We start from the raw sequence: 23,813 nt of genomic DNA on the forward strand, positions 1-23,813 counted from the left end.
TCATACAATTTTTGTTCATATCATTAACTCCCTCGTATTTATGTACATAAATTATTCGTGTTTTTTCTATTGTCTTTAAATGTAAGGCTGAGCTCCTTTACATTTTTTTCATTTAATATGTCTGTAATTTAAAGCTGAGCATTTGATATCAGTTTCTGCAGCCTCTCTCAAGTTTTGCTATGTAGTGTTCTCACTGTTACTGTGTTCTAAATCATCTGCAAGTCTACCTTTTACATTCTCCTTGACCCAAAGTGATTCCCTCTATCTACTGCTTCCACATATTTCAAGATATTCCCATCATTGGAGTTATTCACAGTTGAATGAAATGACAGTGAAAAGACTGATGGATTGATTTTTCATGCTAGATATCTAAAGTTTATTTGGTGAGAGATGCCAATCATTAATTTTGGCTCATTCTTTAGATGGGCTCAACCAAGCCATTACTGATGATTTCCATCAAAGTTGCTCAGTTCACTGAGGGGGGTTTCCCGTGAGTCTTCAGCTCTTCAGCACTCATTGTGCCAGTAATGCTCTTGGAACAATTTTTTTGTTGTTAAGAGACAGAGTCTTGTTCTGTCACCCAGGCTGGAATGCAGTAGCATGATTATAGCTTACTAAAGCCTTGAATTCCTGGACTCAAGCGATCCTCCCGCCTCAGCCTCCCAAGGAGCTGGAACTACAGGCATGTGCCACCCCACCAGGCTAATTTTTTTTTTTTTTAAGTTTTTTTGTAGAGACAGGGTCTTGTTTTATTTCCCAAGCTGGTCTCAAACTCCTAGCCTCAAGTGATCCTTCTGCCTTGGCCTCCCACAGCACTGGGATTACAGGTGTGAGCCACTGCACTAGGCTTGGAACAATTCTTAAGTTCACTCTGACCTCTCCCTTTCTTATCACTTCATGGGAGTTTAGTGAGTGCTGTGATCTTTCCACAGAAGGAGCTCATGCAGAAGAATATCATTTCAACAAACATCATTTCAAGACTGCAGGACTTCCTAGGTTACAACACCTACTGATGGCTCTATTAGCAGGTATAGCAAACGAGAATTAATGGAAAACATTTAAAAACCCACATAAACTTAAAGAACTGCACACCACTACCCTCTGAACAAAATGCTGGCCAAAACCTCCCAATTGATACAAAACAATAAAATGAATCAGGGAAGCAAGCAAGGTATACACCCCAAAATATGGCAACTTTTTCAAAATAAAAACCCTCAGGAAAAAGGGAATCCAATTTAAAAATGGCAATAAACAAAAAATTAGGCAGGCATGGTGGCAGGTGCCTGTAATCCCAGCTACTCAGGAGCCTGAGGCAGGAGAATCCCTTGAACCCAGGAGGCGGAGGTTGCAGTGAGCGAAGATCGCACCATTGCACTCCAGCCTGGGCAACAAGAGTGAGATTCCGTCTGAAAAAAAAAAAAGTAATAAAAACAATAATAGCAAGAGCATTAGCTAACACTTCCTATGCACCATTCTGTTGTATATACTAATTTAATCCTTACAAAAACCCTATGAAGTAAAAACTATTCTTACTCTCATTTTATAGATGAAACTAAGGCACCTAGTTGGTAAGGACGAACCCAGACAGTCAAGCTCCAGTAGTGCTCATAATTACCACACTATAAGCCGGCAGTCCCAACCTTTTTGGTACCAGGGACTGGTTTCGTGGAAGATAATTTTTCCACAGACCAGGGTTGGGGGATGGTTTTGGGATGATTTAAGTGCATTACATTTATTGTGCACTTTATTTCTATTATTATTACATTGTAATATATAATGAAATAATTACACAACTCACCATAATGTAGAATCAGTGGGACCCTTGGACTTGTTTTCCTACAACTAGGCAGTCCCATCACGGCGGTGATGGGAGACAGTTACTGATCATCAGGCATTAGATTTTCATAAGGAGTATGCAACCTAGATCCCTCACATGTGCAGTTCACAATAGGGTTCATGCTCCTATGAGACTCTAATGCCACTGACAAGAGGCAGAGTTCAGGAGGTAACGGCCACCTACCCCTTACCTCCTGCTGTGCAGTCCATGGCCTGGAGACTGGGAACCCCTGCTACTCCTGTCACATGGTAATGTGACACTGCATTCTTTCTACTACATTCTTTCTACTCCTAGTTATCTATAGGAGCTATCTATCTCCTATCTATAGATAACCCTCCACCAGCTTTATATTCAAATCTTCACTAAGTCTCTTATTAAAGGGAAAAATCTCTCCATTGCTTTATTTTGAACAATAAATTACTAACAGGCTTGAGTTCAAATCCTGGCTCCATATTTACCTGCTGTGCAAGTGATTTAATCTCCTTGCCTTGGTTTCCTCAACTGTAAAAGGAAAATAACTGATAGCACCTATGTCAAAATTAAGTGTGGGGTTCAAATGAATCAAAGCACTCTAGTTATATTACTGGGCCAGGTAAGTAAATTGTGTTCGCTGCTATTATAAAAACAGTGTCATCATCATCATCATCCAGTGCTAGTGCTCCTAGGTTATTATTTCCTTTAAACTGTAAATAATACCATTGTACATAAGCCTTTTAAAAATATTTTTTAAATGGAATTCTGTAACACTAACCTCTTGGAGATATCGTAGATATTAAGTAATCAAACATGTTTCTGGATAAAATTCTTGTGACATCATCATACCAGACTCAACGCTAGAAGATGATTTCCACAAGGGCAGGAATTTTTGTCTGTTTTGTAAACCACCTTATTTCCATTACCTACAATATTGCTTGGCATCAATATATGTTTGTTGAATAAATTAGTAAAAAGTATTGAATCTCAAACAATATAAAAGAAAATGAATATAGTATGTCCTAAAAAACTACGTTAGATAAGTTTTACACAATTTTACATAAAGTTTCATAAAATAATGCAAAGTATTCCTTCCATATAATGATATATTGCTATTTTCACATGTGTATGTGACTACTACGTAATAAATCCAATATTTAAAGATTTTATTATTTCATCTGCTACCTTAAAAGTTTATAAAGCGTTCTTAGGATGTTAATGGCCTAATTTATTTCCTATTATTTCTTATTTATTTTCCTGTGTTGTCCTTCATCTTCCCTCCAAAATTAATTCCATCTACTATTTAGTAAGCCAAAGATTTCAGTAGATTAAAATATAGGCTGAGCACGGTGGCTCATGCCTGTAATCCCAGCACTTTGGGAGGCCGAGGCGGGTGGATCACAAGGTCAGAAGTTCGAGACCAGCCTGACCAACATGGGGAAACCCTGTCTCTACTAAAAATACAAAAATTAGCCAGGCGTGGTGGTGCACACGCCTGTAATCCCAGCTATTCAGGAGGCTGAGGCAGGAGAATCGCTTGAACTCGGGAGGCAGAGGTTGCAGTGAGCCAAGATCGTGCTACTGCACTCCAGCCTGGGCGACAGAGTGAGACTTCGTCTCAAAAACAGAAGAAGAAAAAATGTGTGTGTGTGTGTGTGTGTATATATATATATATATCCCTTTCCTGAAAAGAACTCTATGTCTATAGGAGTATTTAACTCTTTTTTCCCATATCAAATAAACAAACCTTTTTAAAACAAATATTGGAGAAAACTGTCATTTTCTGAGAGACAGTCAGCCATTATTATTTCACTTATTCAGGATCCGTGTATTGGATACTCCCCCTATGACTCAGGCATTAGGCTGAACACTGGGAAAAAAAAGGAGGAAAGCGGACAAAGCCCTGCAGTCACTGTGAAAGATAGACATGGAAACACATAATTTTACAGAGCTCTACATCTACAACAGAGGCAGAATCACAGAGGAAGGAGAAGCCAAATGCTGTAAGGGGGAGGGCAGGCCAAAAACTCAGGAGAGTGAACACTTTTTTTTTTTTTTTTTTTTTTTTTTTTTTTTTTTTTTTTTATTTTTTTTTTTTTTTTTTTTTGACTTTTTTTTTTTTTTTTTTTTTTTATTATTATTATTATTATACTTTAGGCTCTATGGTACATGTGCACAATGTGCAGGTAAGTTACATATGTATACAACACTTTTTTATTTTAACTAAACTCTGAAGAGCAGCAGAAGGTTGACAGGTGAGAAGAGAAAACAGGCAGAGGGAGGAACAAATATACAAAAGCCCATGTGCGATGAAACAATATGGCATGCTGAAGAAGTAAATGAGTCATTTGATGTCACTCGTGTGTTAGGTTTATGGTTGAGATTGTGGCAGAGCTGCCGGGAAAGAGGGGTGTTCATTATAAGGGGTCTTGTATCCAGGCCAAGGAAGAGGTGTGGCACAGCTAAGCCTTCCAGCTGCAAGAGGTTCCCAAAACTAAGCATCTCTGTTGTAGAATGGCACGTCATAAACCCTTCTATGACAGAAATAAGGAGGAGCACAAGCCAAAGCACCACATCAACCACGAGAGCTATTCACCAGCACACAGTAATTTATTTATGCTTTAACAATCAAATCCCCCGACTGCACCAAGAGCTCTTTGAGCGCAAGGACCGACCGTGTCTTACTCAAGTTATCTCCCAAATGTCTACTAACATAATTCCCTTACTTAACAAATGCCAAGCACATCGACGCACTAGGTGTTATACTAAACACTGGGTAGTCACAGATCTTAGACTACCCTGTCCCAACTAAGCTTAGAGCCTTCTCTGAGAAACTGATACCTGAGAATAAAAAAAGGTTAGCTTCTAGAATTTTTGGTTCCTACCCTCTCCTTATATCCTCAGCTGATGTTTAACATTAAATCTCCTCTTTAATACACTTTTATTTGGGTTCAAAGTCATTCTTCCCTTAATTCCCTTTATTCTCCTAAGAACAGTCTTCTTCCTCTCTATTCTTCATTCTATGGGTATCATTCCAAAACTCAGTTCAGCCCACCATCTTCTCATTGGAGGCCTCACTCTACTCTGCTTATTTCAGAGTTTTTTTTTTAAGCCATATGCTTTTTAGATTGCTTTTATATAAATTATCTGAGGGGAAATGCAGTGTAGTAGTTAAGAGTAGTAGCCAGATACCCACAAGTTCCAAGACGACTCTTGGTAACGGTGACTGTAGGTGCCTTTCTAAGCCTGTTTCCCCTCCGGTATGACTGGGACAACTGAATCCAATTCCTAACTTGTTTTGAAGACTAAATGAGATACTACATCCAAAAGTACTTGGCATAATACCACAATAGTGCTAGCTATTTTATTATTAATCATGAAACCAACATCCTAAGGAACTTACAGCATGAATTGTTGCCTTTTTTATAGACTTGTTTTAAAGATGCTCAGAAAAAATAACAGATTTGATCGAGATCAGACGCGATTATTTCATATTACATTGCCCAAATGTACATTTCTGGCCTTGATCAATCGGCAAAGTCACAGTATCAAACCACACCAAACCACTGGCCTATAATCATCTCCACTTGGATGATCTACTGTGGCTCTGTCAAAAATTAATCATCTTCCCACAAAACTGACTCCCCCTTGGGCTTTCACTCCAGAGTTGCCTCTGACGCCATCCTTTCTTTAAAACACATTTGTCCTCATTAGTGTCTGTCATCTATTCCTTGCGAAGGTTGGTAGATTGATCCCTGTCTTTGTTCCTATAGCAAACTCTCTACTCCAAACCCCCTGAAGTATGGAAATACTGTACAAGCAGCAAAGCAAGCTCACAGTCAGAAGCTGAACCGATGAGCTGACTTCCTGGTTTACTTCCCTGCCAGCAATCTTGGTCCATTTCAAATTGTATGCAGTACATAGGGGCAAAATGAAATCTAAATGTAAGATTATCCTTTAAGAGTATACAAAAGTCATCACAAAGTGGATCAAAGCAAAGCTGTGCAAAGTCACCTAAAAAAATACCAAACAGCCCCCAGGTCACTGACACTGAAGACACTATGATTGAAATTATTAAAAAGACTTTTTATATGTTTGTAAATCTGAAGAGTGGCCAGCAATGAGGAAAGAGAGAAGGAATTTAGGAACTTAGTCCCTTCTAGCAAAAATAGCCTTATTGAGTAGATAGGCAAGGGCAGGGACTAGATTCGTTTTGTTGAAGCTGTATGAACAAGAGGAAGCACCTAGCCCAGGAACAAACAGATAACAGATCCAAGAAATAACAAGGAATTTCTCATAAGCTCTATCATTATAACCAACCTTCCAGTTCTGATTCAACCCCCATAATACACCATCTGACAATGTGCCATGTGGCCAACAAGCAGAACACACACAGTAGACAAGATGATGTGTATATTTATTGGCATTCTAATTCATACCCTCCCATCTCCTCTAAAGGCTCATTATTTGTTTGTGGGAGTTGGGTTTTCGGTTTTTGTTTTTCTTGCTTGGGAGAGAGCAGGAAGGGAATGGTTCAGCTTTCCTAAGCCCTATTAACAAGACGCTGACAAGACTGAATTTGTGTATCTAAACCAGAGGCTCAAACAAACCATACTGGACATCTCTGCAAATGCTATTCATTTGTTTCAATGCTACTTTCACTGTGCCACACCTTAACAGCTACAATGGAATCCCTATGGCCTGCAGATGAAATTTTAACTCCTCTAGTCGTATGGAAAGCCATACAGCCCTCTACGATATATGCAAGATGGCCCCTCTGCATTCATCTCACTTCCATTCTTCTCTTCCCTTGCCTTTTCTAGCCCCATTCATCAATGTTTCCCAGACTTCTTCCCTTACTACATATTCCTTTAGGTACCTCAATGCATGTAATACATCTTACTGGTCTAAAACTTACTCTGTCATTGTTTTATCTATATAACTCATTTGTCTGACTTACTAAATAAGCTCAAGTACAAGAATGCTTATGACTTTTACAGCCCTCATTCCAAATACATATACTACGTAAGAGATTGAGCAGGCAAAATACATTGGAAAAAACACATTTTTCCTAATAAATGGAAATTATTTGATAACTAAATATTTAAAAAGTTAAATTTTCTATCTATATCAGGGCTGGGTTTGGAGTTATTGGTTTTTTTGCTTGTTTTTGTCTTTTCTTTCTGCAAGCCAGAACCATCAGGTGTAACTGATTCTATTAAATCTGAAATATACTGTCATAACAGCAAGCCTTACAAGTTAGACTCACATCTAAATGTGCATCACCCACATCCAAGTGTGTATTTTAATACAATAAAAGCTGACAATAAGGCAAACAAGCTTCCTTTCCACAGGGACAGGCCCCAGCATAGCTATTATAGCTCCCCCTGGAACACAACAGATTGGGTCTCAGCAGGCTGTTGCCTAGCAAGTCCAACAATTACCCATTACCTCACAAACCTGCAGAGACTCAAACGTTTGCCAAAAAGATACAAGGCCAATGCTTAATGCAGCCAATGATTAATAGTGGCACCAGGAGCCAACCGTCATAGCAATAGGGCTGGCATCATTCTGAAAAGTTTATATGAAACTTTTATAACACAGAGAATAAATGCTTGAAGGAATGGATACCCCATTGTCCATGATGTGATTATTTCACATTGCATGCCTATAAAAACATCTCATGTACCCCATAAACATATATACCAACTACGTACCCACAAAAATTTAAAATTTTTAAAAATTTTAAAAATTAAAACCAAACTGCAAGGACTTGAAATATTCCCAAGGAAGGCAAAATGAAAATTTTACGTTATAACTTCTCTCATAAGTGCCTAAGCAAAATTCAAATATCCAACATACAATATACTTATTTGGTGTCTGCCGAGATCATTTCAAAAGACCTGACAAAATGCAAATACCAGTAAACAGAAAGCAAGGTTTCAGCATGTTTTAAAATTAGATATCTGAGTTTAAAAGTTAGCAGTTATAATACATGAAGTCAATCTACCCCTCATTACCACTATCAGTAAAAAGATGATGTCAATTCACCAACTAACACTACCAATCTAGAGCAACATCAGGATTACCGACACCTTCTAAGAATTAACGTGTTTTAAAATACTATTTCTGGAGTGGACAAAATGATTATTAGGCCACTTAGAAGAGTATATGCCAAACAAGCCTTTCATGATGGGCACAAAGCAGTTTTCTAGGCTGGTACAGAACTCATTTCCCCTTCTGAGCCTACCTGGCCATGTTCTATTTATTTGTCACGACTGGATTGGGTCATCCCTTAGTGCAACAATTTTGCTCTCCAAGGAATAAAGCAATGAACTAAAAATATCCCAGTGTCTGATGCTCGGGACGTACTAGACTATATAAAAGGTTGACTCTAGCTGTGTTATTATTTTAAAAGAGAAAATGTTAATTACACATATGATCAAATCATTAAATCTGATTCCACACTTTGAACACTATAATACTACATTGTCTAAGTACACATACCTCACTGAAGTAGCCCTCAAACAACACAAGTTTTTTGTTCCCATAATCACAAGAAAAAAAGATCATACAGTCTCTAAATCATATACCAAATTATCTAAATATGTATTAATATTACATAACACCAGTTTCATGGAAAATTCTTCAGGGTACATTACCTACCACAGATAAGTATGTATTTATATATACATGTTTTTCTCTTCATTATTGACCTCCAATCATACTTGGGTAACTAGGTGACTCAAATGCTCTAAGTAATAATTATCTAAAGCAACGTTTCTCACTCTAAAATAATCTACATTTGCCATGTCTTCATTCCTTTTATCCCCATGTATACATACGAATGCTATAAAACCCTTGCTGCATTTTTGAATAGTCAGATTACTAAGGGTACACCAAAATGACTGATCAACTGGGCTTTAGAGGGTTACAAAGAATTCTGCAAAGCTACCACAATTCTCTCTGGGAGATCAGTTGCTTTTATCAAATAGCAAACGTTTCGACCTTCTCATCTTCCACTCAGTATAACTCATCAGTGGTAACAATGGACAGAGAATACTAAAGGGAAAAAAGTCTTGAATATTTCATATTTGCATGGGTATTTTCCTCCCTGACATCTCTCTACTTCCCAAAATTCCGGTAAAGAAATACAAGACTTTGTCTCCGTATAACTTCCTCCTTTAGTGGGCTATACTTGGGAAAAGCATCAAGGGAATACTGATGTTTTTTTCTGTTTTGCTTAGGACTGAAAAGCATAACAGTTTAGGGTTTTGCAAAAACCTGAAAATATCACACCCACCCTATTTGAGCATTTGTTTAAAAAAAAAAAAAAAGCATGCTTAATTCCACTAGTCAAATTCTGAAAACCACCTGGCTAAATAGCACATTAATAACTGTCCTTTTAGAAGCTATATTTACATTCTACAATTTCATTCTATAGAAATAATTTTTTAAATACGCAGAAAGGATTCAACATTAGAGCTATCACAGCTCTATTTTTAAACTGCCAAATTAATTCCAGAAATTAAAAGTTCATTCTCCCACCTCAACCCCCATGGAATCCTGAATGTGATTTACATGTCAAAGGTTGACTTAGATTTAATACATTTACTTCGGAAAAACTTAGAGATGCCTGTCAAATTACAAAGCAATTGCCTAAACATTCCAGTGACATTTAACTGCTATCAAACAGCCCAAAGTTGATCTTTAACAGAATACAGCTGTTGGTGCCACAATACCTAAAAGCCCAAAGCAAGATCTGATTGTTCTGAGCCCTTTAGCCAACAATGAAATCCTCAGGGGAGGATTTTTCTTTTTTTTTTTTTTTTTAAATGCAACATCCCAGCCTGCACAATTGGACTGTGGCTTTCCACACATGTACAGTTTCAATCACAGTTTCACACACACTAAAAACTATTCAGGACCACTGTTTGCAGCTCCTCAATGACTTTAACAAATGGTTCAGGGCCCTACTGTTATCTGCTCCCTACAAGGACCCCGTGCTCTATGCTTACAGCAACCCTAAGAGAAACCAGAGGCTCTGCCAAGTGACTCGCTCAAGAATAAAGTCAGCAAGAGGCAAAGGCAGTGTGACTGCAGGGCCTGATCCCTTCCTTGACCAATGGATAGAGGAACCTCTCACAGCACAACATGGCCGGGCTGAGATGGGCTGCAGGGCCCTCCTTGGGGATGGAACATCCTGGTCTCACCACTGCCTCTCAGAAAACCAACTACTTGAGCAAGTGCTCCATAAACTGGCAAATTTCTACCAATAGGTTTTTAATGAAAGTGTTTCTCAACTGACTAAATAGCCAGGACCTGGCTAAAAGACTAATATATCTTCTTCAGAAAGCAGAAAGTGACAAATCATTTCTATGTAAGCTTTCTTTTGGATGGTAATAAGATCAAACTAGAATATGCAGCCTTCTCTGTATATTTTAGATCCTCAAATAGTAACTCTTTAAAATGCACTGCATTTTTAAATAGACAATTTTTCAAGCGCTTACCTCAGTATGAAACAATTTTCTTAATCTGAATTAAGTCAATCTGAACCATTTATATTATGATTCCACTAGGCCCATTTTGTAAAGATGCATTTGTAGTCAAACGTAATTACATGTATACAGCAACAGCTGCTCATAAATTAATTGTGGTCCTCTGCCTAGAGGTACCAAAGGGTCTGATGTATTAAATAGTGTATGGAGAGGCAGGGCATGGTGTGTCTCACGCCTGTAATCCCAGCACTTTGGGAGGCCAAGGCAGGTGGATCACTTGAGCTCAGGAGCTTGAGGACCAGCCTGGGCAACATGGCAAAATCCCATCTCTACAGAAAAAAAAAAAAAAGTACAAAAATTAGCAAGGCATGGCAGTGGCATGCACCGGTAGTCCCAGCTACTCAGGAGGCTGAGGTGGGGGGATAGCCTGAGCCCAAGAGGTTAAGGATGCAATGAGCCGAGATGGCGCCACTGCACTCCAGTCTGGGCAATGGAGGGAGATCCTGTCTAAAAAAAAAGTTTATAGTGAATGGTAAGAAATATTAAAATGCAGCACAATTAAATATCTAGTAGGCACTACCCACCCCAGAAAAGACAAAATAACTGAATCATTGGCTTAAGTATTCAACTTAAAAGCCAAATTACCTAAATGTCAATTTAGACTAATGGATAGAAAAGTAAGCAAACGAGTAAGAATGAGAAAATATACAGAGATTTCTTTTTTTAAAAAGCCATAATAGAGTAAGCTATAAGTGATAACAATGAACAAAAAATTGCCATAGAAACAGCTGATAGGGTACCAAAAAAGGCTCCAAGATAATCATATATAGTTAGTAAATTCAATTGAATAGTTTTGTACCAAGGAGCATGCTGAAAGAATACACAGTAACCTATAAATATTAGAATTATCTTATTTAATTAACTGGAAATTTTACTAATAAATTAAATCCAACTCCTGGCAAATGTTACAGTTCAAAACTTCCTAATTTCCTCATTCAATTCTTCTGTCATATGAATTGCCACACAAAAAAGAAAATAACTTATAAGCACACTAGCTGAAAATTCAGTAGAATTGTAAACATTTACAATCAAAAGAAATAAATAATCCAATCTGTGAGATAGTAATTGTCACTATAAAATGAATCTTTTGACCATGATGCTCTGATAATATATATTTTCTATCTCAACCTTTCTCCAATTCTGAAGGTGGCATTTATCAATGTACACAAATGAGAACTAGAAAAAAATTAGAAAAAGAAATGCTATGTTAATATGAACATTGGCAGAAGATAATATTTTCCTCTTTAAATGCTATGAAATTCTTTCTTGAAGAGAGCATAGCTATACTTACTCCAAAGTGAAGAGGGTATAAAAGGGAGAGGAAGCAAGGCATTTGTTTAAACTATAGCAAATTTCAAAATGGCTTCAACCCTGAGAAAATACCCCTAAAAACACATTTGAAGAGAAAACTACTCAAAGAAATGCTTATCAGATAAGCCCATAAACCAAGTTTACATCAGTTATAGTCCCATATAGTCTCATATATCATATATAATATTCTATATATTACCATGTCAAGAACCACAGAGACAGCCCTAGCCAGCACAATAAAGTCTTGCTTGAAGAGGGACTGGTACAGTGGCTTACAAAGCTATGGAAAAATACAAGGGTTTCATCCTTCCTTCAGTTTTTTCATCCCTAAGATGTAGTAGCATTTATCTTCTTTCAGCTCCCGAGAATGTAAAGGGAATAAATGAAATAATTTTGGTTCTTTTAAAGACAAGTGCTACATAAACCTTCACTTTTTTCCCTCTTGATTAAAAACTCGCTTGCACAGAGGGTCACAGTATCTCAGTGGGCCAAAGTAAAAAATAAAAATTGGCATTATTCAGTTCACAAAGCACTTTCAGATTTATACTTTAATCTCAAGAACCAGTAGTGAGGCAGAGTGACCATCATCCCAGGATATTACAAGGTAAGCTCACTTGCTAGGTTAACTTGCCCAAGGCATGGACTCGAGCCTGGAACTTTACAGAAAAGTAACAGAAAAAAATTCTGTTTACTACATCACTTAATGTCTCAAGTCACAAAAGAATTATTATTTGTGAAAAACTGTATGAAAGAGGATGTATTCTTATCTACCAGTCCTGCCAAAATAATAACCATAAGGTAACAATTTTATATATACCAATGCTGAAGTTAAGTGTACTAACCTCGTAATGGTACCTCTTTATTCAATGTTACATTTAAAAATCAAAGACTAACAATAACAAAAAAAAATTTAAGGCTGGGCACGGTGGCTCACGCTTGAAATCCCAGCACTCTGGGAAATCCCAGCACTTTGGGAGTGCAGTGGCGCGATCTCAGCTCACTGCAACCTCTGCCACCTGGATTCAAGCAATTCTCCTGCCTCAGCCTCCCGAGTAGCTGGGATTACAGGCGCTTGCCACCACACCTGGCTAATTTTTGTAGTTTTAGTAGAGACAGGGTTTCACCATCTTGGCAAGGCTGGTCTTGAACTCCTGACCTCGTGATCCACCTTCCTCAGCCTCCAAAAGTGCTAGGATTACATGCGTGAGCCACTGTGCCTGGCCAGGATGGCCATGATTTAAAAAAGAAAAAAAAGAGACAGAGAAAGGCAAAGAAAGAAAAGAGAGAGAGAAAGAAAGAAGGGAAGGAGGGAGAGGGAAAGAAGGAAGGAAGGAAGGAGCAAAACAAGTATAGGCAAGGAGGTAGAGGAAATAAAACCCTTATGAGTTGCTGGCAGGAATACAGAATGAACGGCACATCCCTTGTAGAACTGTCTGTTTGTTCCCCACAAATTTAAGAATTACCATATGACCTAGCAACTCCACACATAAGTATGCACTCAAAAGAAGTGAAAGCAGGGACCCAAACAGATATTTGTGCACCAATGTTCATAACAGCATTATTCACAATAGACAAAAGGTAGAAACAAAAATGTCCAACAATAGATGAATGGATAAGTAAGACATATACATACAATAAAATATCATTCAGCCTTAAAAAGGAATAAAATTCTGACACATGCTACGACATGAATGAACTTTGAAAACACTATGCTAAGTGAAATAAGCCAGATAAAGAAAGACAAATATTGTATGATTCCACTTTTATGAAGTACTGAGAATAGGCAAATTCATAGAAACAGAAAGTAAAATAAAAGTTACCTGGGGCTGCGAGGAAAAAGGAAGAGGAGTTACTGTTTAATGGGTACAGAGTCTGTGTTTGTGACGATGAAAAAGTTCTGGAAATAGATAGTGGTGATGGTTGCACAGCATTGTGAACATACTTCATGCTTCTGAGCTGCACTGTACAAATGGTTAAAATGGCAAATTTTTTACATATTTTTGTATCGTTTTTAATATATCTTTATATGTATTTTACCACAATAAAAAATGAAACTGAAGGGCTAAATCTATCATCACCAACAATTACTTGAAGACATAAGCATAGAAAGAGCTTATGACTGGTAAAACATCTAATGAATATGGAGAACCATAAAGTCAGCATGCCAGTTTCTGAACATACTACAAGGTGTAATACTACTGCAAGTTGACACTAGAGACCTATTTTCTTAACCACACAAAGGGAATGTTAACTATGGTTTCTTATCTATGAGAAACAAACTGAATTTGGGGTCTGAGACCAGTAAACATATTGGGGGTCAGGGGGGACAGTATAATATAATCCAACTCATTAAAAGTTTAGAAATGATGAAAACTGGTCAGGTGTAGTGTCATACGCCTGTAATCCCAGAACTTTGGGAAGCCAAGGCAAGCAGATTGCCTGAGCCCAGGAATTCAAGATCAGTCTGGGCAGCAAGGTGAAACCTCGTCTCTACAAAAAGTACAAAAATTAGCCGGGGCTGCAGTGAGCCAAGATGGCGCCACTCCATTCCAGCCTGGGCAACAAATTGAGACCCTGTGTCAAAAAAGGAAATGAAGAAAATTAAACTCAAAATTACTTTTCCAAAATCATACAACTGGTTATAACAAAATAAGGACTAGAACAACTCAGGTCTCTTATCCCTAGACTGGTGTTCTTCCTACACTTAGTTTGGCTTGAACATGTCACTTATCCTCGCTTTCAAGTAATGGCATTCATTTTAAAAAGGTTATTCAAATGTCCTGAAAACTATACTTCAAAGATCACCCTACAACTCTTGAATCTATCTGAAGGTTGGGTTCATTCCCATATTCCTGTGATCACTAAAGAATTAAGCTGGCACAATATCCTACAGGGGTTAGTTCAAAAGAACAAACAAGACTAAACTTAAATCCTAGAAAAATGGAAAATCAATATGCTTAAACAGCTTAAGGGTTTCACTTTCCTAACACGCAGAAGAAGGGAGAAAAGATTCTTCACACCTAACTGCCTGACTACAAAAGGACAATCATTCACACATCCCACATCCACAAGAAAATGACTTGCACAGCTTAAGCATGCTACCAGTTTGGGAGCTCTTAGTTAAGAAGACAAAGTTCAAGATCCTACCTAAGAAAAGCAACCGAGACCTCTGTTGGCTAAAACAACCAACCTTACAAGGAAAGGTATTTGTTAATACTCTTGTTGTGAGACAGTTTCAGGACTACTTAAGGAAGGAAATGCCAAATACAACAGTGAGCAAAGCCAGCAATGACAATGGCAACTGAGATGCTATCGCAAACTCTTACAGGTGAATCAATGTGTAATGTTGGGTTACCACCAGCAAATGAGGAAAGTTATGAACCTCTGCTGTCCATATCATTCCAAAGAAACTTCAATCACCTCCACACCTTTGTCTCCTTCCTAGATCTAGAGCCTAAATGTAGTCCTACTCTTGTACTTCCCATCTCCCCTTCTGCTTCCTTCCCTGACATACACCAACAACTTTATCTTCAAGATGCGGTCAAAAGTTATGATCTTTCCAATTGAAGTCAATAAATATTTACTGAGCTCTTCTGGGATAGATGTAGTAGAAAATTCAAAGACATTTAGTGACCTATTTATTGTTATCCAGAGCCTTACATTTCAAACTTTCTGTGTAAAAGAATACAATACAGGGTATTGAGTCCAGTTCTGTGACCAGATAGACCTGGATTCAAATCTAAACTTCGATCCTTTAAGACTTTTACCTCTCTAAATTTCAGCTTCCTTACTTCTATAATGTGGATAACAATATCTATGTGTGCTTGTGAGGTTAAATGAGATAAGCAATATGCTTAACAGTCCAGAGTTCAGAAGTGAGAGGTTAGCAATATCACTGCTAATTATTACTACAATAGAAAGCACAAATGCTGCCATGATTAAAAAAATGGCACCAAAGTTTAGAGGCCAAAATAGACCCTCTAAGTTGATCAGAGAAGGTTTGAGAGAAACAGTCAAATCTCAGTTACATCTTCAAAGTGAAAAGTGAACAGAGAGACATTAGTTATAACCTGGATCTGAGGCTAATTTGCTTTGTGACCTGGGTGATGGGCAGTGGGGGATCATTTAAAATTTCAGGGTCTCAATTTTTCTATTTGCAATTTCAAAAACTGACTTAAAGGATGATTATAATCTTCTAGAGCTAACATTCTGTAATTTGGTGTAGGAACCAGGTAGGCAAAGTGAAAGGAGGAAGGAATTCCAGGTACAGTTTATGGAATGTTGTAAAATTCTCAAAAATATATAGCTGTATAGAAGTCAGGAAAGGATCCCCTAGCTACAGCATAAGATCCAATGGGGGGAAAAGGGAGGAGAGAACATGAACTGCTCATTTTTACCTCCACCATAGGTAGAAAGGAGCTACTAGAGGTTACTGAGCAAGAGAGTGGCATAATAAAACAATAATAGCATCTTAAAGAGCAGAAGACGGATGTAATTAAAAAAACAGCATAAAGAGTAGAATAAACTGGGAAAAGGAAAGTAAGAGGATGAAAACCAATGAGAAACCAAACGAATGGGATTCAACGATTCTGGGACAATGGGATGGGAATGGCAACCACAGTTCTTGCCTCAAGTTTTTAGACTAATTAGAAGCATTAGCTCAGAAAAGTCCCCTAAAGTCTCTAAGTCTCAATTCCTTCATAAAATAACTTTTATCTCCTCCAACTATGATTCTAAGATCCTGATACAATTTATCTGGATTGAGGCCCAAGTTTTTTTTAAGATCCCCAAATGTTTCTATTGTACAAGCCAGGGTTGAATACCATTGTCTAAACAAAGGGGAAAAAAACCAGTTATGGGTTAATTAATAGGATATCTGAGAATAGGCCAGAAGTGAAGAGACAGAATTCTAGGGCACAGCCAGGATAAGCGTACTTATGCACAGACTGAAACAAGGTCATCTTTTCCACTGAGAGGGGCAGGAAAGAGGTATCGTTGGGTAAGTCGCTGTTAGGTTGCAAAGCAGAAGTTGTGAGCTGATCACCTCCACCTTCTCCATTGAAGAATCTGTCTCAAATTCAACTATAAGCCAATTCACATTACGATTAGCACTTCAGAAATTTCTGTACAATAAAAATATTGCCAAAAGCAGCTAATGTATTTGCTTATTCCAAAACAAGCAAACCATTAAACAATCTGAACTTTATTACAACTTTCATTTCATTTACTGGTTTTCATTCATTCCACAAGCATCTACAGAACGCCTTACTATATGCTGATCATTGGGAATACATGAATAAATTAGGGCTGCTGCCCTGAAAAAATTTATATATGTGGAGAAAACTGACATTTTTAGGATTTCAAAATCCAACCTGGTAAGTGCCACAAAAGACAGAGGTATTAACGCTACTTGTGGGAGTTAGAAAAGACTTAGAAAAGCTGACATATGAGCTGTGCCTTAGATGATATGACTCACGTACACAGGGCCCAGGGTTTGAAAAAAAGTGGCTCTAAAACATATAAATGCTTATAAAATGCTTTAATAAAATAAAACTGAAAAAATTAGTCTCAGCTATTAATTATGGTAATTTTTTTTTCAAAAATGTTATTCATCTTTATACTTTGAAAACCTAAAACTTTTTTTTTTTTTTTTTTTTAGATGGAGTCTCACTCTGTCGCACAGGCTGGAGTACAGTGGTGCAACCTTGGCTCACTGCAACCTCCACTTCCTGGGCTCAAGCGATTCTCCTGCCTCAGCCTCCAGAGTAGCTGGGACAACAAGCATGCGTCACCACACCTGACTAGTTTTTCTAATTTTTGTAGTGACAGGGTTTCACCATCTTGGCCAAGCTGGTCTCAAACTCTTGAGCTCAAGTGATTTGCACAGCTCGGCCTCCAAAACTGCCAGGATTACAGGCGTGAGCCATCACACCCAGCCCTAAAAACCTAAAACATTTAAGGATTATATTCAAGGGGGAAAAAATCTGCAAAAATTTACAGTAGACATTTCAGAGAAGAGAGATTTATCAAGCATTACGTCTTTTAAAAATATTTCTTGTATATATACATACAAAAATACACGTAAACAGAGTATCAATAAACACATATGTGGATCTTCATTTTTATATTTCTTTTTATTTTTAATGTATTTCAGCTTGATTTGTTTTGAAGGCCAGGTACCTTCAAAATAAAAAAGAAATATAAGCAATTTAAGCAATATAATAAAATTTTAAGCAATTTTATCATAGTTATTCCCTATTCAATGCCTTAAATCCTTCATACAGTGATGCAGAAAATAACTACCTCTCTAAAAATATATACTGGTATTTCTCATTTAAGAAACACCAAGCCTGTAGAGTCTTATATGGGACAATCCAGTGCAGATTTTAATTGTACTAATTCACAATTCATTAATATCATGAATGAGACAGAAATGATGAATCAAATTATTCTAGTTGCTATCACCATCTGGAAAATTCATAGAATAACTTTATTTACTAGATATAACAGTATTCACAGTTAAAGCAATTTCACACATTTTTTAAATGCTAGTTCTTTAAAAATAAGTAATGGTCTACTTATAGTTATAAAAATAATCTTGTAAAGTTATTTCACAAATCAACCATGCCTCCTAACACTGAAAAGAAATAATTTTAACTAAAATACAGTATAACCTTTTATTTACTCCAAAATGTAAGTCACTGGTAAATAAATACAGAATTCCATAATACTTCTTTCATTCTTGGAGAAGAAATGGTTTTTCAAGGCACAGCATTTTGTTTTTATTAGTATGGTAAGCAGCTGTATTATTTGTACTGCTGCCCAACATTCAGTAAGTGTTCAAAGTATTTCAAACCGGCAATTCGTATTTAATGCCTAACAAAAGAGTCATGATAGTGACTATTGGGAGCATAAGGATAAAACTGAGCCACATTTATTCTGGGGAAAAAACTTACAAAACTGACAAGAGTGACCATTTTCCACATTAAACTCTACATTAGGAAAAGAAAAGTCAATTTACAAAACCAACATTTTTTTTAAGTGTCAGACAGTGACTTCCCAGAGGCTTAGAAACATGATATAAGTATTATGTTATTCCATTAGAAAACGGTTCTTCACAAATTCAGTTATATATTTAAACTCTCGATGAATCCTCATCTATTTACCCAAACCAGAGGAAATAAAGCTGTCTGCAGGAAACAAGACAGCAGCTTATTGATCCAGCATTACAAGGTTGACCTTCTCTCAACAGAATGTTTAGCTATGTTATGTTGGAATAAAAGGCAAAGGTTAGGACGCAAACCCCTTCTCACTTCCTCTGGGTATGGACTTTGTAACTGTAAAATATGTGGGAACTCCTACATTTCCAAATTTCCAATCCTTTAATCCATGGCCCAGGAAACTATCAGAATAGGAAGAAAGCAATGAAGATGCTGTTTAACACAAAATTTAACAACACGCAAACCCTTGAAATATTTTGTTCCAAAAATAACCAAATAGCGAAACAGTTTTATAGGTAGTAAAAGATCACAGACCAGAGGCCTTAGAGATCATCTAACTTTACCCTGTTTTTCCATTTGCTGAATTAGGGCCTCAGTATCAAGGTTTCACCGTGCTCTGTAGCACCTTCCTATAATGTAAATGCTTTCTGTGCCACGATCAATGGAGATTTGATGTTATTCCCCAAAAGAAATATTACTGCCTTTAAATAAACATACACCTTGCTTCCAAGGCCTGACAAGGTTGTGTCAAAAGGATACAGGAGCCAGTTTGAAGAGGATGGCCAAAGTTGGGACAATCTGAACATCAAAAAGAATGCCTGTAATTGACTGAAACACTGAATATATAAAAATCCTTAAGTCAAAAATGATACTCAAAAAGAGAATCACAACCAAAAAAAAAAAAAACTTGAGATAACTATTATACCAACAGCTTATTCTGAAATTTGATAAAGGGGAAAATTAAGTATTTATCCTGCATTTCAAATAAAGGGCTGTATTTCACAGTAATCAAATAGCCCACATTAATGAGGGAAAGCTATTTTGCTCAGAAAATTGCAACCTAATGAAATTGAAGAAATAATAAAACTTAAAAATTCCATTTTAGGGTATACAGTGTTAATGTTGCAAGAGTTCCAGAGACTGGTTGCACAACATTGTGAATGTGTTTACCCCTACTAAACTATATACTTAAAAATGGCTGAGATGGTGGCCGGGTGCAGTGGCTCACACCTGTAATTCCAGCACTTTGGGTGGCCAAGGCAGGCAGATCACCTGAGGCCAGGGATTCGAGACCAGGCTGACCAACATGGCGAAACCCCATCTCTACTAAAAATACAACGAATTAGTCAGGTGTGGAGGTGCGCACCTGTAATCCCAGCTGCTTGGGAGGCTGAGGCATGAGAATCGCTTGAAACCAGGAGGCAGAGGTTGCAGTGAGCTGGGATTGCGCCACTGCACTCCAGCCTGGGCAACAGAACGAGACTCTGTCTCCAAATAAAAAAGGCTACAATGGTTAATTTTAGGTATGTGTATTTTACCACAATTCTTTAAAAATCCCATTTTATCACCATTTTGCTATTCCCAAAGAGATAACTGATTCAGGTAAAATCACCAATGGATACTAACACTATCATGTCAAAGACGTCAAGGAACTAACTATTTGTATGGTACCAACATCTCACTCCTCCCAGATTATATGCCAGTATCAAAGGGAAAACTATAATTTTACAACGGGGAGATCTGTCATCACCTTACTCAATCTTAGCTTCACTAATAGATAACTGCATTATGTGGTGCCTGATATGAAGCAATGTAAACCATACAAATTGGCTATGAAAACACTCTTACCAAAAATGTTTGTTCTGAGTCTAATCAAGAATTTAGATCTAAATTCTACTTTACAGAAAATACAGAGTTTAGACGAATAAATTAAATACCTCACCAAGAAAAACAAAGATTCTCCAAGACCTGTAACATCTTGCATCTCTCCAACAGCTCACCGTCATGAAAAGGGAATGAAAAAGGAAGGGGAAGAACTATTTTAGATTGTAAGTGACTTAGTGAGATAACCACAACTAAATGCAATACGTGCTCCTTGGCAGGATCCCAGTTTGCCAAACACACTATATAAGACATCATGGGAATGACTGGAGAGACTTTAACGTAGCACAGATATTAGAAAATATTAGAGAACTACTGTCAACTGATTAATATAATAGTGTGCTGGTTAAACGGGAAACTGTCCATGTTTTTTACAAATACATAACAAAAAAGTTAGCGCTGAAATGTGATGTTTCATAATTTAAATTACTTCAGGAAAAAACATATGGGAAAAAGTTAATGTAAGGAAATAATGTATCTAGGCAATAATCACCAATGGCTGTTAAAAACCATTAGGCAAAAAAGCTTAATGGGAAATCAAGCTTTTCCCATCAGACTGATGGATGGATCAGTCCAGCTAGAAACACCTGAGCTCACTGATCAATCTTCATTCCAAAAAGAAAACTAATCCTACATTGTATCACTTGATAGGAAGCAGTAAGAAATATACACTAATAACTAGGAAGGATTCTATACTCCTAACTCCCAATTAATCTTGAATCTGATTAAGCCCCAGATCTACTACCAATTTATAGGAAATTCAGAAGAGAGAAACATATTAAACAGCACCACAGGCAGGGATGCAATCAACAAATTCCAGAATGTGGGAAACTCTATAGAGCAAACAATAGAGTTTCAACAAATCAATTGAATATAGAACAAACAACACAGCTTCAACAAATAAACTGAAAGAAAAAGAAGAGAAACAAAGTACATATTAAGATACTGTGTTCAAGAGACATATAAACCAAACATAATATAGATCTTATTTGGATTCTAACTTTAACTATGAAAGCATTTATGAAACAACTGGATAAATATGAACACACATTGAATATTTGATAATTTAAGAAAGTAAGTTTTTTAGATGTAACAACAGTATTGTGGTTTTCATTTTGTTTAATGCTTACTCATCACAGACCTATTTTAAAAAGGGTGAATGAAGTGATAAACTGTGCTTTAAGACAATCCAGCATGGAACAGGGAGCATGGGTTTGGAAGGTCCACAGATGAAAACTGGCCATATGGGAGTAATTAGTTGGAAGGCGGGTACGTGGGGATTCATTATTCTACTCTATGTTTGCATAAACCTCCATTATACAAAGTATTTTTTTAAAAAGAAACTCAGTAAGAATGCAGGGAATGAACCCTAATCCCAGCATCTTCACCTCATCATAGAATCTTCATCTAATACTTAGCAAAATGAGTACCAGCCAAAAGACCTTAAAATAAAAACTAGCAAAAGATTTACCAGCATTAACAAAAGAAAGAAAAAGATGTAAAACCTACACTACAAGCCTGATACAACAAATGAAATAATAGGGAAGATTCCAGTGAATAGCAGTGTGACTTCATCCCCATCTCTTAATGCACTAAACATTAGGGGAAAAACAAGGTGGTGAGGAAATGTATGGTATTATTCTGCCCTCTTTATTTATACATAGGAGAATTTCCACAATAAGAAGTAAAAACAAATGATTACAAATTCCTTCAAAGGATCACTATAGAACACATTTATTTGATTTCCCACATAAATTGGTTGCTTTCTGATTTCACATCTTCTCACTTTTATCCTTCTACTTCTAACTGTCAAGGAAGAAGAGGGGGAAAAAAAGAGTCACCAAGGATACTTGCTTACTGGGTGAGAAATCTAACTAGCAAAACCAAAAAGTTTCCATCATTGTGCTAGAAAAATCAAGACTGATTTTACTGTAAAATGTCTCACTTGAACTGAAAACCTGGTTTGTGGTACACGGAAATTACTAAGACAGCTGCTTTCTCCCTTTCTTTTTTGGAAATGAAGCTGGAGTAGAAATTCTTGTGTAATCTGTATTTGGATGTGGTGTTTGCAGAGGATTATTATCTTCCCAAATTTCTAAGTGGTTCCATCTGTTTTTATGGGGAATTTGGCTTAGGCTGATTTTAAAAACGAAGAACCAAGTAAGAAATCCGAGGCTGGGCAAGGTGGCTCATGCCTGTAAAATCCCAAGTTTGAGAGGCTGAGGCGGGCAGATTACTTGAGGTCAGGAGTTCGAGACCAGCCTGGCAAACATGGCGAAACCCTGTTCTACTAAAAATACAAAAAAATTAGCTGGGTGTAGTGGCACACTCCTGTAATTCCAGCTACTCAGGAGGCTGAGGCAGCAGAATTCCTTGAACCCGGGATGCAGAGGTTGCAGTGAGCCGAAATCGCGCCACTGCACTCCAGCCTGGGTGACAGAGTAAGACTCTGTCTTAAAAAATAAAAATAAATAAATAAATAAATAAATAAATCCAAACATCCTTACATTTAGCATTTAGGTATGCTCTTTGAGTATTAACAACAACAAAATGAAGTATTAACAACAACAAAAAAACCTGAACCAGAAGCTGATGAAAAGCCTCTGCATGTACTACCAATTCATAGGATAAAGGCATAAGTTAAACTACACAGGGATGGAATCAGAAAAACAGAAATTGCAGGAAGGATATAGGACAACCCAATTTCTTCAACAACAACAAAAATTGCAAGGAAATATAAAAGAAAGAAGGGGACAGAACCGATAGATTAAAGAGAATTGAAGAGACCTATCACAATCGCAATGTATGTACCTAACTTGGATCCTGATTCAAATAAGAGACTATGAAAGAAACAAAGACAAATGGAAATCTGAACATAGTGAATATGTGATGACATTAAGGATTTACTGTTAATTTATTTAGTTATTATAATGGTATTCTCAAGAGTCTCATCTTTTATAGATACATACCGAAGTATATGTAGATGGAATGATGACATGCCTGGGAATTGCTTCCAAATAATATAGTAAGAAGTGAAGTGAATAGAGAGATAGATAAAAGAAAGCCAGCCATGAGCTGACAGCTGTTAAAGCCGAATGGTGGGAAAGGAACAGGGAGTCAATATGCTATTCAGTTTAGTTTTGTATATATTTAAAACTTTCTAAATAATGCTCTTTTTTTTTTTTTTTTTTTTGAGACAGGGTCTCACTCTGCTGCCCAGCTTGGAGTGCAGTGGTGCAATCACCACTCACT

The 23,813-nt window shown here is 37.1% G+C and overlaps 1 protein-coding gene across 23 annotated transcripts in view; it reads right to left on the minus strand.

Moving 5' to 3' along the window:
- The window catches only part of EPB41L2 (erythrocyte membrane protein band 4.1 like 2), a 223,396-nt gene that overhangs the window by 180,468 nt on the left and 19,115 nt on the right, over nucleotides 1–23,813 (minus strand).

This window comes from Pongo abelii, chromosome 5 (assembly GCF_028885655.2).
Source record: "Pongo abelii isolate AG06213 chromosome 5, NHGRI_mPonAbe1-v2.0_pri, whole genome shotgun sequence".
NCBI lineage: Eukaryota > Metazoa > Chordata > Mammalia > Primates > Hominidae > Pongo > Pongo abelii.